This window comes from Zingiber officinale, chromosome 4A (assembly GCF_018446385.1).
Source record: "Zingiber officinale cultivar Zhangliang chromosome 4A, Zo_v1.1, whole genome shotgun sequence".
In the NCBI taxonomy this organism is placed as follows: domain Eukaryota; kingdom Viridiplantae; phylum Streptophyta; class Magnoliopsida; order Zingiberales; family Zingiberaceae; genus Zingiber; species Zingiber officinale.
Genome location: NC_055992.1, coordinates 45,218,235 through 45,230,266, shown reverse-complemented (window position 1 = coordinate 45,230,266; position 12,032 = coordinate 45,218,235). Strand labels below are relative to the sequence as shown.

The 12,032-nt window shown below is 40.5% G+C and overlaps 1 protein-coding gene across 3 annotated transcripts in view; it reads right to left on the bottom strand.

The window, feature by feature from the left end:
- The window catches only part of LOC121969885 (MLO-like protein 9), a 141,998-nt gene that overhangs the window by 34,102 nt on the left and 95,864 nt on the right, over positions 1-12,032 (bottom strand). The window lies entirely within an intron of this gene.

Here is a 12,032-nt window from a genome sequence, read left to right as displayed (position 1 = left end):
AGAGACAGAAGATGAAGCCTGAAGCCGAGAGAGAAGATGCTGGAGGTTAACAATATCAGTAGAAGACAATCCAGTGGTAGAAGGCACAGAGGAACCAATAATCTCTTCATTTTCTAACTTTTGGATAGCAATATTACCACTATTAGGAGCCTTCTTAGCATTATGTTTAAATTTTTCAGGTTTCTTTTCTGGATATTTTTCCCAACAGAAATCTGAATCATGATTAGTCCTCTTGCAGTGCCGACAAAACTTGTCTCCTCGTCCTTTAGTTCCCCCAGGTCGGAACTTGTTTGCAGAACCAATAAAGACAGAGGTCTCCCCAATCGGAGGGCTTATAGTGGACATCCCCTTATTGTTCATCGTCCTTCTTCTACCTTCTTCACTTAGAATTTTGTAGTAAACTTGTTCTAGAGAGGGAGTAGGATCAAGACCAAGGATTTGCCCTTTTAAATTTTCAAACTCTGCATTAAGTCCATTCAAAAATTTAATAATTCTGTTTTTTTCCAGAAGCTTTAAATATCTCTGATGATCATCAGTGGAACTCCAATTTTCCATCCGGTAGTAGTCAAACTCATCCCACAACCCCTTCAGAGTAGCAAAATAATTGATGACTGACATAGAACCTTGTTCAAGTTTGAAAATTTGACTGCTGAGTTGATAAGTACGCAGCATATCATGTCGACGTCCATACATCTGCTCCAGTATCTTCCACATGTCATACGCTGTTTTGTTATGAAGAATGACTTGTTTGATGCCAGAACTAACAGAGTTAAGTATCCAAGTCATTAATTGAATATTGTCACGCCGCCAAGTGCGAAAGCTAGGATGCTTTTCATCTGATTTCACTTTAGAGCCGTGAAGAATATCAAGTTTATCATGGCCTTCGACATAAAGTTCAATAGCAACTGCCCAAGATGCATAATTTGTCTCGGACAATTTTTCTGATACTATCTGAAGACCGGACCCTCCCGTGCCTGCCATTGTGAAAAATGGTTGTACTTGTCCTGAAGACGCCATAGGATTCGCAGAAATCCCCGAGGTTTCACTAGCGTTATCCGCCATTACAATCACATAAAAAAATGCTAGAGAAATCACGACAAAACAGGTGCTAGAGAAATCACAGCGTTGAGAGATAGCCGCCTGCGCCACACAAGGAGATCAGAAGAGGAACTGTCGCCGGCACTGCACAAGAAATAAGGTGGCGGCGTCGGGGAAGGAAGCAGAGATCGGCGAGGGAGGTGGAATAACCAGCGGTGAAGGAATCACGGCGTCGCGAGATGAAGAGATTGGGTGGCGTCGCGAGATGAAGAAGGAAGGAAAATGCCGCTGTGCCCTAGACGCCGCTGGAAGAAATCGCGAGCAGTAGAAGGGGCGAGGGAATGCCGCTGTGCCCTAGACGCCGCTGGAAGAAGTCGCGAGCAGGAGAAGGAGTGTCGCCGCTGGAAGAAGTCGCGAGCAGGAGAAGGAGCGTCGCCGCTGGAAGAAGTCGCGAGCAGGAGGAGCGTCGGGCCGGGAGCAGAAGAAGAAATGGAGGTGCTGTTCGGCGGGGAGAAATAAAGAACTCGAGAGAAAGAAGATGAGGCGGCGTCAAGAGAAAGAAGGTGCGGCGGCACTAGGGTTAGGGTTCGGATCGTTGCTCTGATACCATGTTGAAATAAAGAGAGTTTAAAGATTCATCTATTTCCAGTCGAATTACATATGTTTATATAGCCATACAACCCTAAGAATCAACTTATTAACAAAAGATAAAAAGACCTATCTACCCTTGCTTCTCACAACAGTTTATATAGAGATTAATGGTCAAAGTTTGACCAGAAGTCAATTAGGTCAAGGTTGACCTGATAATTGACTGGGAAGTCCTAACTGTTGGTGCGGGAAGCACTAGACGATCAAACTCGTATTTTGATTATGTCAAAGGGTTCAAAGTTAGCGTTATTTGTGATCTAATAAGTTTGAATGAGATTGCAGGAAAGTCCTAAGTGTTCTTACGCAAAAGTCCTAGTGGATTCTAGGCAGGTGAAAAACCCTAGGGGTGGTAACCCTAGGTCCTAAGGGATGGTAACCCTAGGTAATGAAAAGTCCTAATTGCTGTTAGGCAGGTGGAAAACCCTATGGGGTGGTAACCCTATGTCCTATGGGGTGGTAACTCTAGGCGAAAAGTCTTGGTGGGTCGAACGCTTCGGGCAAAATCCTAGAGTCAGGGACTCTAGGTTGAAATCCTAGTGCCGCGAACCGGGTGGAAGTCTGGACGAGTCGTGGAGTGGACGTCCAACATGAAGACCGGAAGCCTCAGACGCTAAGCAAAAGTCCAGTCGATCTGGAGGACAGGTTTGGCAATATGTAACTTCTCCTGAAAGGAGTAAGTGAGGACGCGTTCCCCAAAGAGGGAACAGTAGACATCGGTTCGACCTAAAATTTCAACGAAACTCGAAGTCAGAATCGGGCAGTTCGGTGACTGTCAAATACTTGTATTTATCTTATATTATTATGCTAACTTGGTTTTGCAGGGTATATTTTGTTTGTGGATTAATATGCCTTGCAGGAATGAAGTTGCCCAAAGGAAGCCTCGGATAAACAATACCCGAGGCGCCCTCCATGGAGCTTGGAGGCGCCTCGGGTGCCTTGGATGAAAGCCTCGCAGCAAGGAGCGAAGGCACCTTCCAAGGAGATGGAAGGCACCTTGAACGCTGGATGGAAGGCGCCCTCCATGGAGGTGCCAACCCTCCATGGAGCTTGTTGGCACCTTCGGGTGGATAAGCAGCGAACACCGTGGAGTTTATCGACGCGGTTGACTCGGGACTGAAGGCACCTCCTATGGAGGTTGGAGGTGCCCTCAATGGGTTATTTAAGCCTAGTTCAAGTAGATGTATAGTAACAACTCAAAAACTTACGATCTTCTTCCGTGTGCTACTAACAAGACGATCCAACAAAGCCGTAACTCGACTCCAATGACCGAAAGCTTTAAATTCTCTATTCTTAGTTGACAGTATAATTTCCATTACTGTATTTAATTATTGTACTTGTAATTCTACGAATTTATAGTGATTGCCCACCAAAAGCACTTTTACGTGCGGGCCTTGGAATAAGAGTCGACACAGGCTCCGAACCAAATAACCAAAAGTGCTAGCGATTACTTTTAGTTTACTTCTATATTCCGTTGGATATTTACGAAACGAACAAATTAGCTACGAGTGTTATTCAATCCCCCCTCTAGCGCTTTACGATCCTACAATAACTAGAGGTTAGGCAAGGGCAAGACCAATGGGAAGGTTGGCAAAAGATGAAAATCCAAATGGGTCAGTGTTGACCGGACACTTAGTGTGGAAAGTCCTAGTAAGTGAACCCAAACAGATTAGAAAGTCCAAGACAAGCAGTTGGAAAGCTCTAGTGAGTGAAACTAGGCAGTAGAAAAAATCCTGATAAGTGAAATCAGGTAGTTGGAAAGTCCTACTGAGTGAAGTTTGATAGAAGGAAATCCTTATGAGTGAAATCAGGTTAAAAGCCCTTGTGAGTGAAGCTAGGCAGAGGAAAATCCTAGTGAGTAAAGCCAGGTGGTGAAAAACTCTGGTGAGTGAAGCCAGGCATGTAGAAATCCAGGTAGATCAAGATTGACCGGACATCTGATATTTGGAAGTCCAAGTGGGTCATGGAGGACTGGACACTTGGCATGAGATGGTAAGTCCAAGTAAGTCAAGGTTGACCAGACACTTGGCACGAGGAGGAAAGTCCAAGTGGGACAAAAGATTGACCGAACACTTAGTGACGAAGTCCCAGCAGGTCAAGGTTGACCATATGCTGGACATGAGAAAATCCTAACGGGTCATGGTTGACCAGATGTTGGATAAGGAAACCCTAGACTTGAGTTGAGCAAGTTAGGGTTAGTCAATCGATCGATCGAACCAAGTCCCAATCGATCAGTTAATCTATCGATTGGGAGAGTGTTGCAAGCAAAGACAACCTAATCGATCGATTGGGGGGGGGGGGGGGATCGCGAGAGCACAGTGTGCTCCCCAATCGATCAACCGGTCGATTAGGATACTTTAATCGATCGGCTGATAGATTGGAGCTAGTTTTCTCAAGAAGATGCGAGGGAGCCGGAATCAATTGGTCAATCGATTCCAGCGTCTTTTACGAGAGCATAGAAGGCATTTGGATCGATCTAGCTGCCCCCAATCGATCCGCCGATAGATTGGGAGATGATCGTTGTGCAGGTTACGAGCTTTAGACGGCTGGGATTGTGTGGATCTGACATGACAATAGATTGGGAGCATGCCAAATCAATTGGGAACCCTAAAAGTGCAGAGATAAAGTCGTTGGCGAGTTCAAATGCGACATCTCTTCTTCGCAACAACTCATCGAGCTTACAATTCTTCATCGCTAGTTCTTATAAGCTTAGGGTATATTTCCAAGCTTACAAGAGGCATCTTCAAGCAACAAGAGATCAAGCAAGAAGGTTTTACATTTACTTCTTGTTTATAGTTGTATTCTTGTTCTGGAATTGAACGAGATTTCTCCACCTCCGGAGAGTTTCTGAGGAGTATATTTGATAATGGAGAGTATGCTCGTGTGTGGATCCTTGGATTAGTCACCTCATCTAGAGGTGAATACCAAGTAAAGCCTTTGTGTTAACGTTGGAGAGGTTCGCGTCGAGGTTATCCGCTACAAATCATCTTCGCTGAAGCGAGATGAGCTATTCACCCCCCCTCTTTCTAGCTCCGAAGTGTCCCAACAACTGATATCAGAGCGAGACCACTCTTCACCGGACTTATCGCCGGAAAGGATAACGAGCTAGAGGAAGAAGAAGTTAAAGCCCTAATTTCGACAAAGTCAAAGACTTCATCAAAAGGCTCAACTTCAAAATGGATTTCCGAGATGGACTCAGATATGACACAAGGATGCCTCCACCATCCACATCTATAAGCTTTGATTCTTAGAAATCAAGGATTGAAAACTTCTTCATGATGAAGATAGAGCAATGGTTTACTCTAATGGAAGGCTTTGAAGCCCGACAAATGAAAAAGGCAACTCATCAAGAGAAGCAAATGGAGAATGGAGCAAATTCAAAGATGCAAGGCCAACGACAAGGTAACTAAATTATTGGTTAGTTTATTGCCTAGCACTATTGTGAGTCAAATTGGAGAGTATAAAGATGCCAAGGAACTTTGGAACAAATTGACAAAGATTCATGAATATCTATCTACTGTACTAAATCAAGAAGAATCCAAAAAGGGAAACTCATTGGATCAAGAGGAAGAGAATTCGGAAGTTGAGAGATACTCAACATCCGAAAAAGATGAAATTGAAGAAGATCCATCCTCATGAGAGTGCAAAGACAAAGGCAAAGGGCGTACTCTTTGTTTGATGTGCACGAGGATAGGTTGAGGGTTGCTTAACATCCAAGGATGAAGAAACTGAAGAGGCCTCCACCTCAAGGATTGAGGGGGAGCGTTATTCATTGACACCAAAACAAGAAGAATCTTCTATTTTCGGATCAAATGGAGAGGAAGATTGTGCAACCTCCACAAGTCAATAAAAATCAAATGGAGAATCATGTGTCACCCCTACAAGCAATGAAAGTATAAAAATTTCAATTTGTAAAAATAAAGATCACATCATTTGTTTTGAGAGTAGGGAAAGTGGAAACTATAAAAGCAAGTGCCCTAATTTAACTAAGAAAAAAGGTTAATTGATACCTAAGGGCAAGGAGAAGCGCAAGGAAGTCGGCCCCATTGCACGAAAAGGCAAAGAACACATTATGTGTTTCTTGTCCAACCAAAAAGGGCATCAGAGTCAATGTCCTAGGGGGAAGAAACCGACCAAGGTCAAAGGAAGAAGTTCAAATTAAGGGGGAGCTCTCAAGAGCAAACCCAAGATATCATTTATTGATTCAATCCCTTTGATCCATGATAAAAAGCATGCTAGGTCCAATCTCTATCATTTTAATGCTATTTATCATGAAAATAGAGAAGCATGATAGAATTAAGGAAAATTATATAGCATATCATGCAAAGACTACCTCACCTAAGGTTAGGAAGGTAAATAACAATTTAAGTAAGAAATCTAAAGAAATTAGATATATGCCTAAGAAAAGGAAAACTCAGGGATTTAATGAAAAATCAAAATTTGAGGACTTAAAGAGTGAAAATCAAGTCTTGAGATCAAGACTTGAAAAATTAGAGAGGACCCTAGAGAAAATAACAATTAGTGCCAAAGGGTCAAAGAAGTCAAGCCTAGATTTAGGAAGACAAGAGCCATCAAATGGTAGAAGAGGTTTGGGATACAAACCTAAAGTCAAGAAGGATGTGCCTTCTTATTATAGAGTTTCATATAGCTATGGGACTAACCCTAGATCTATGAGTCAAGTCAATGTAACAAGAAAAGTTATTCCTAGAAGTAACCTTAAAAGGACGAGTGTAACTAAGACTTCTAAGAAGTCTAAGAAAGTCACTAAGAGGGTCACAAGAGAAGTTATCGCTAGAGTTGACCGTGAGGAGTCTAGTGTGACCAAGGCTTCTAAGAAGCCTAGAAAGGTCATTAAGAAAATAACTAGGGAAGTTATCTCTAGTGAGTACCTAGCACACCCAAGGAGCACAAATAAATTTTGGGTTCCTAAGAGTGTGTTCTTTACACCCTAGACGGGTTTAGAGAATGTCAACTCAAATTGGAAAGGTAGTTAACCCAACCATAGTGATGTTGGCACTTTGGAGCATTTTCAAGGTATTGTTACGTCTTGAAAATGAGAATGATTAATTGTTTACTCTTTGGAAGAGTAAAATGTATCAAAATTTGAAGATTTGGACTTAATTAAAATTGACACAAATAGGATAATTCCAAGAAATACCAAGTTAGAATTTTGACATTCTCTTGGGAGATAAAGGTAAACTTAGGTCTATTCTTTAAATTTAGCAATTAGTTAGAGATACTTAGATAGATAATCTAGGTATATTATTTATGCTAAATTGTCATGATTGTTTGCCCATCATATGTCATGACATCATATTTTACATTCATATCAGTATGAAAAATATCACATGTCATGTTATACATTCATCATGTAGCTATAATATGTTTTCTTTTGAAAATTATTCATTTTGATGTATGTCATAAATCATCATGTATTTTTTTAATTCCTTGTAGTTAAGGGCAATGACATTAGTTAAGAAATGACATCCTAGGTGGATGATCACAATTTAAATGCCTAGATAGATATGCATAAACCTAGAGATTAGAGAAAACCAATATTTACATCACACAAAGACCATAAATTGACTTGTATGTGTTTTAGCACACATTAGATATAAGTGAGATATTATGAGAATAAACAAAACTCAAGATATTGATTTAGTACATCGTTTTGAGTTTTAATTTTATTAAAACACATAGTTATGTGTTATGCAATTATTAGGAAAGCTAGTGTACAAGTCATGTGCATTTAGCCGAGGAATATGGTTGGAAATTTTTTTTGAAAATCATTTCAAAATGCTTTTGGAAAATCTTGGTGAAGGCTATCTTTTGATAGCAATTATCATTGTCTAGTTAGATACAAACAAGAGCAAAACTTGAAGTTTTTAATGGTTTCAAGTTTTGTTCCAATCTTTGAAAATAGGAATTATTTTTTTAGAAAATTATTTTTCCATGATAGTATATGACATAAATAATATCTATGCAAAATTTCATGATTTTTGAAAATTTATAGAATTATTTAGGAATTTCTAAAATTCGACTGAAATTTGATTTCAGGAAATCAGAAACCCAATCGATCGACCAATCGATTGGGGATGTTCAATCGATCAGCCGATCAATTGAACTGGATTTTCTGCGAGCAGAAGCTCCCGGAATCAATCCATTGATCGATTGACCTGTGACTTGATTGATTAGTTGATCGATTCAAGCATATTTCTATGAACAGAGACTAGCAGAATCAATTAGTTGGATGACTTTGATCGATTGAATCCCAACCTCAATCAATTGAAAAAACTGATTTTGGCTGTGTTGGTTTGATTTCAGTCCATTAAGCCACTTTTAGTCATGTTTAACCATCCTTAACCTTATGAAACTCATTTATGAACATGTAAGGGCAGTTTTTTTTTGATGAAAATAAGAACGGAATGGTTAAAGAAGACTAAGTTGGAATTTAGGATGAGGTTTAGTTTTAAAGTTAAATTTTGAACCTCAAAACTTCAAATTTTGGGTTTTCTAAAGGTTTAGGAATTCAAGTCATTATTGGTGCAATGATAGAAGATTAGAGCATGTTTTGAGGGGGAGCTACTCCTTAAATACATGAATTATTTTTTTTCCAAAACAATGGAAGGTTGTAAACCTTCATTATTGTGAATGCTCAAGGTTGAGCATTGGAAGATTGAAAATCTTTATTGTGATGGATGTATGCTCTAAGATGAGCATTTGGAGAAAATGAAGGGTATAGAACCTTAATTGTGATGTTGTGAACAACAAGTGAGCTTGTAAACATGTAGATAACCTTTAGGAGAAGAGTTTTTGATGTGTACCAAAGGGGGAGAATGTAGGGTTTAGTTAGAAAATCTTCATTTACCCAACGTGAGAGATCTCACCCAAAGGGGAAGAATGAAAGAAACACTCAATCATGCTTTAACATGAAGAAGAAGTTGAAGCTATAGGATTAGCTTAACTTAAACGTATAGTCAAACATCAAAAAAAGGAGAGATTGTTGGTGCAATTTCCTGTAGGTCAAGGTTGACCAAGTTGACTAAGCTTGAGTTAGCTCAAACTGAGTCTTAATGTTTAAATTTTGATGTTTGACAATGTATGAAGATTGCAGGTAGAATTGTCCATATGGAGATTGATGATTAAAGTTTGACCAGAAGTCAATAAGTTCAAGGTTGACCTGATAATTAACTGAGAAGTCCTAACTGGAGATTAGGCAAGGGCAAGACCAATGGGAAGATCAACAGAAGATGAAAATCCAAGTAAATCAGTGTTGACTGAACACTTAGTGGGGAAAGTTCTGGTGAGTGAAGCTAGGCAGATTGGAAAGTCCTTATAAATGAAGTCAGGCATTTGGAAAACTCTAGTGAGTGAAGCTAGGTAGTAGGAAAAGTCTTGATGAGTGAAGTCAAGCAGTTGGAAAGTGAATGAAGTTAGGTAGTAGGAAATCCTGGTGAGTGAAGTCAGGTATAAAGTTCTAGTGAGTGAAGCTAGGCAGAAGGAAATCCTGCTGAGTGAAGTCAGGTGAAAAGCCCTAATGAGTGAAGCTAGGTAAAGGAAAATCCTGGTAAATGAAGTCAGGTGGTAAAAAGCCCTCATGAGTGAGGCTAAGTATGTAGAAATCCAGGTGGGTCAAAGCTGACCGGGCATCTGATATTTAGAAGTCCAAGTGGGTCATGGAGGACCGGACACTTGGCACCGGTCAAACAAGAAGGTTTTCCATTTGTATTTTTACATTTACTTCTTGTTTAGAGTTGTATTCTTATTCTTAAGTTGTACGAGGTTTCTCCACCTCCGGAGTGTTTCTGAGGAGTGTATTTGATAGTGGAGAGTGTGCTCATGTGTGGATCTTTGGCTTAGTCACCTCATCTTGAGGTGGTAGTTGTTGGACCCCGTGGTAGTTTTGATGTGATCAACCAAGTTGGTTAGGTCCTGCTAGAGCTTGAGAAGTCGAGTGGAAAGGCAGCTGGCGAAGGGCCGGACGAGAAGGGGCCGGACTCGGTGGCGTCCAAGGACGAGAGGCTGAGTACTCCGGTGGGCGTGAAGAGCGCGCGTCCGAGGGCGAGGAGCTCGAGAAGAAGGAATTGGGTTGGGTGAGCCTATTCGGTTGGCAATCACCCGGCGTCGGAGCGGAATTGAGTCGACTTGGGCGCCCATCGAGCTTGAGGCGCCTCAAGGCGCCACCTTGTTGAAGGCGCATTGGTCAGTGACCAAGCGGATAAAGTTTTATCCGCTCACCTCGGCTGGAGGCACCCTCAACCTCGATTGGAGGCTATTTAAAGCCCTGGAGCTAGGAATTCACAACAACTCAAGCAATCAACTCTTTCCTAGCAATAGTTCTAAGCTTCCAAAGTGTAAAGACTTCTCCGCCTTCGGAGATTTTTTTCAAGGAGTTTTTTCTCGGATTAACAACCTCCTTGGTTGTAACCAGGTTAAATCCTGTCTTCTACTTAATTTCTATTTCCTTGCTTGTTTTAATTTTACTATTGCTTTTCTGAATTGAAATCACAGGAGGGTATAGTTTACTTTTGTTTACAGCAATTCACCTCCCTCTTGCCGACCTCCGCTGCACCTACAATTGGTATCAGAGCCTGATCGCCTCAGAAGGACTAACCGCCAACTGAAGCACTACGATCAAGACGATGGCCGGAGCGAACATTCATCCCCCGAAGTTCGACGGAGACTTCGCCACATGGAAGCGCAAAATGGAGGTATTTTTTAAAACCGAATTTGACATTTTTTTAATAATGAAATATGACTATGCAGTTCCGAAAGATAAAGAGCAAGTAGATTTCGTCGCCAACGGAAAGGTCGAGTTCCACCTACTCAGCGTTCTGCCGCAGAAGGTAAATCGGATCGGAAGCTACGACTCCGCGAAAGATCTCTGGGAAAAATTCCTCCGAAGCGAAGCTAGCGAGGCGCGACATCCTCCGGAACCAGTTGACGAACCTCCGGATGAACCAAGGCGAGAAGGTAGCGCAACTCCAAGCGATAATCAAGGAGCTGATAACGCAACTAACGAACTTTGGAGAAGAGGTAACCAACTGGGATTCTATTCTATACGCGCTCAATGCCTTCCCGAGAACTCCAGTGGGCCTCCGGAGATCGTACATCTCTAAGGACCTCGAGGTAAGTACTTTAGAACAATTATTTTCCACTTTTGAACTTCACGAATCTCGATGTGCAGAGCCGAATAGAGAAGACTAGTCGAACATTGCCTTAAAGGCAAAATGAGCGATTCGACCAGCCTCACGACGAATCCAGTGGCACTCTGTAAGACGCCAATAAGTTTTCAAGATTAATAAATTTAAATCGCAGAGGTATCATCGAAAGAAGAGACGGTTCGTTGCTACAATCAGAACGAAGAGCACATCAAGGATAACAAAGCTAAAGAGAAAGGAGAAACAAAGGGAAAAATCAAAATACAAGAAACCGAACCTCCAAGCACAAGAACTCAAGGCTACCAGTCGATTAATCGTCCTCTCAAACATCGAAGAATTCTCGGGGTTAGCGCTAATGGCGAACCATCAGCCGGAAGAAGACTTAAGCTCATACATGAGCATGGATAAAGGGGGAGGAACATCAGAAGAAGAAAACAGCAGTGAAGGGGGAGCGTCACCAGATCAGGTAAGTAAGGTACGCAATCTAATCCCGAATCAATCTTTTAGATTTATTAAAGCTCTTTCTAAAGAATTAGATAAATTAGAAAAAGAAAATGAAACTTTGAAATCTGAAATTGAAAATTTAAAATTTGAAACTGAAAAATTGAAATCTGATGCATGCTTAAAAATAAATGTTTTTCCGAAATCAAAACTTAAAATTTATGAAAAATTAAACTGGTATATAAGGAAGCATCAGGGTCAACTTAGGAAAATTCTTAAGAATTATATACCCCCTAAGTTTTTGACTAATCCTGTAGGTAGGAACCTTTATTAGGTTCCAAAATCTTTGCTGGTTTAAATTTCTCTTTTAGTTAAAAGCTTACAGTGAGAAAATTAAACATTGAAATTCTTTATGGAAGCTTTATCTAAGGAAGTGGTTATTGCTCTAATAACCAAGAAAGCCTAGTGCCTCGCCACGACCTGGAAGCTAAAATATTGAAATAAAATGTTTAATTAACTTTCTGAAAAAGCATTAAACAAGAATTAAATAATGCTTTGAAAGTTTATCAAATATTTTTTTAAATAAACAAAAAAAAAATCTTTTACTTAGAAATTTTTCTTGAACATTCTAACTTAAATTCTTTTTAGTTAGAAATTTTTTTTCGGAAAACTTCATTCGACTTAGTTTTTTTTGGAACATTCAAAATTTAAGTTTAACTCAGAAATATTTTTTGCAAAATTCCAAAA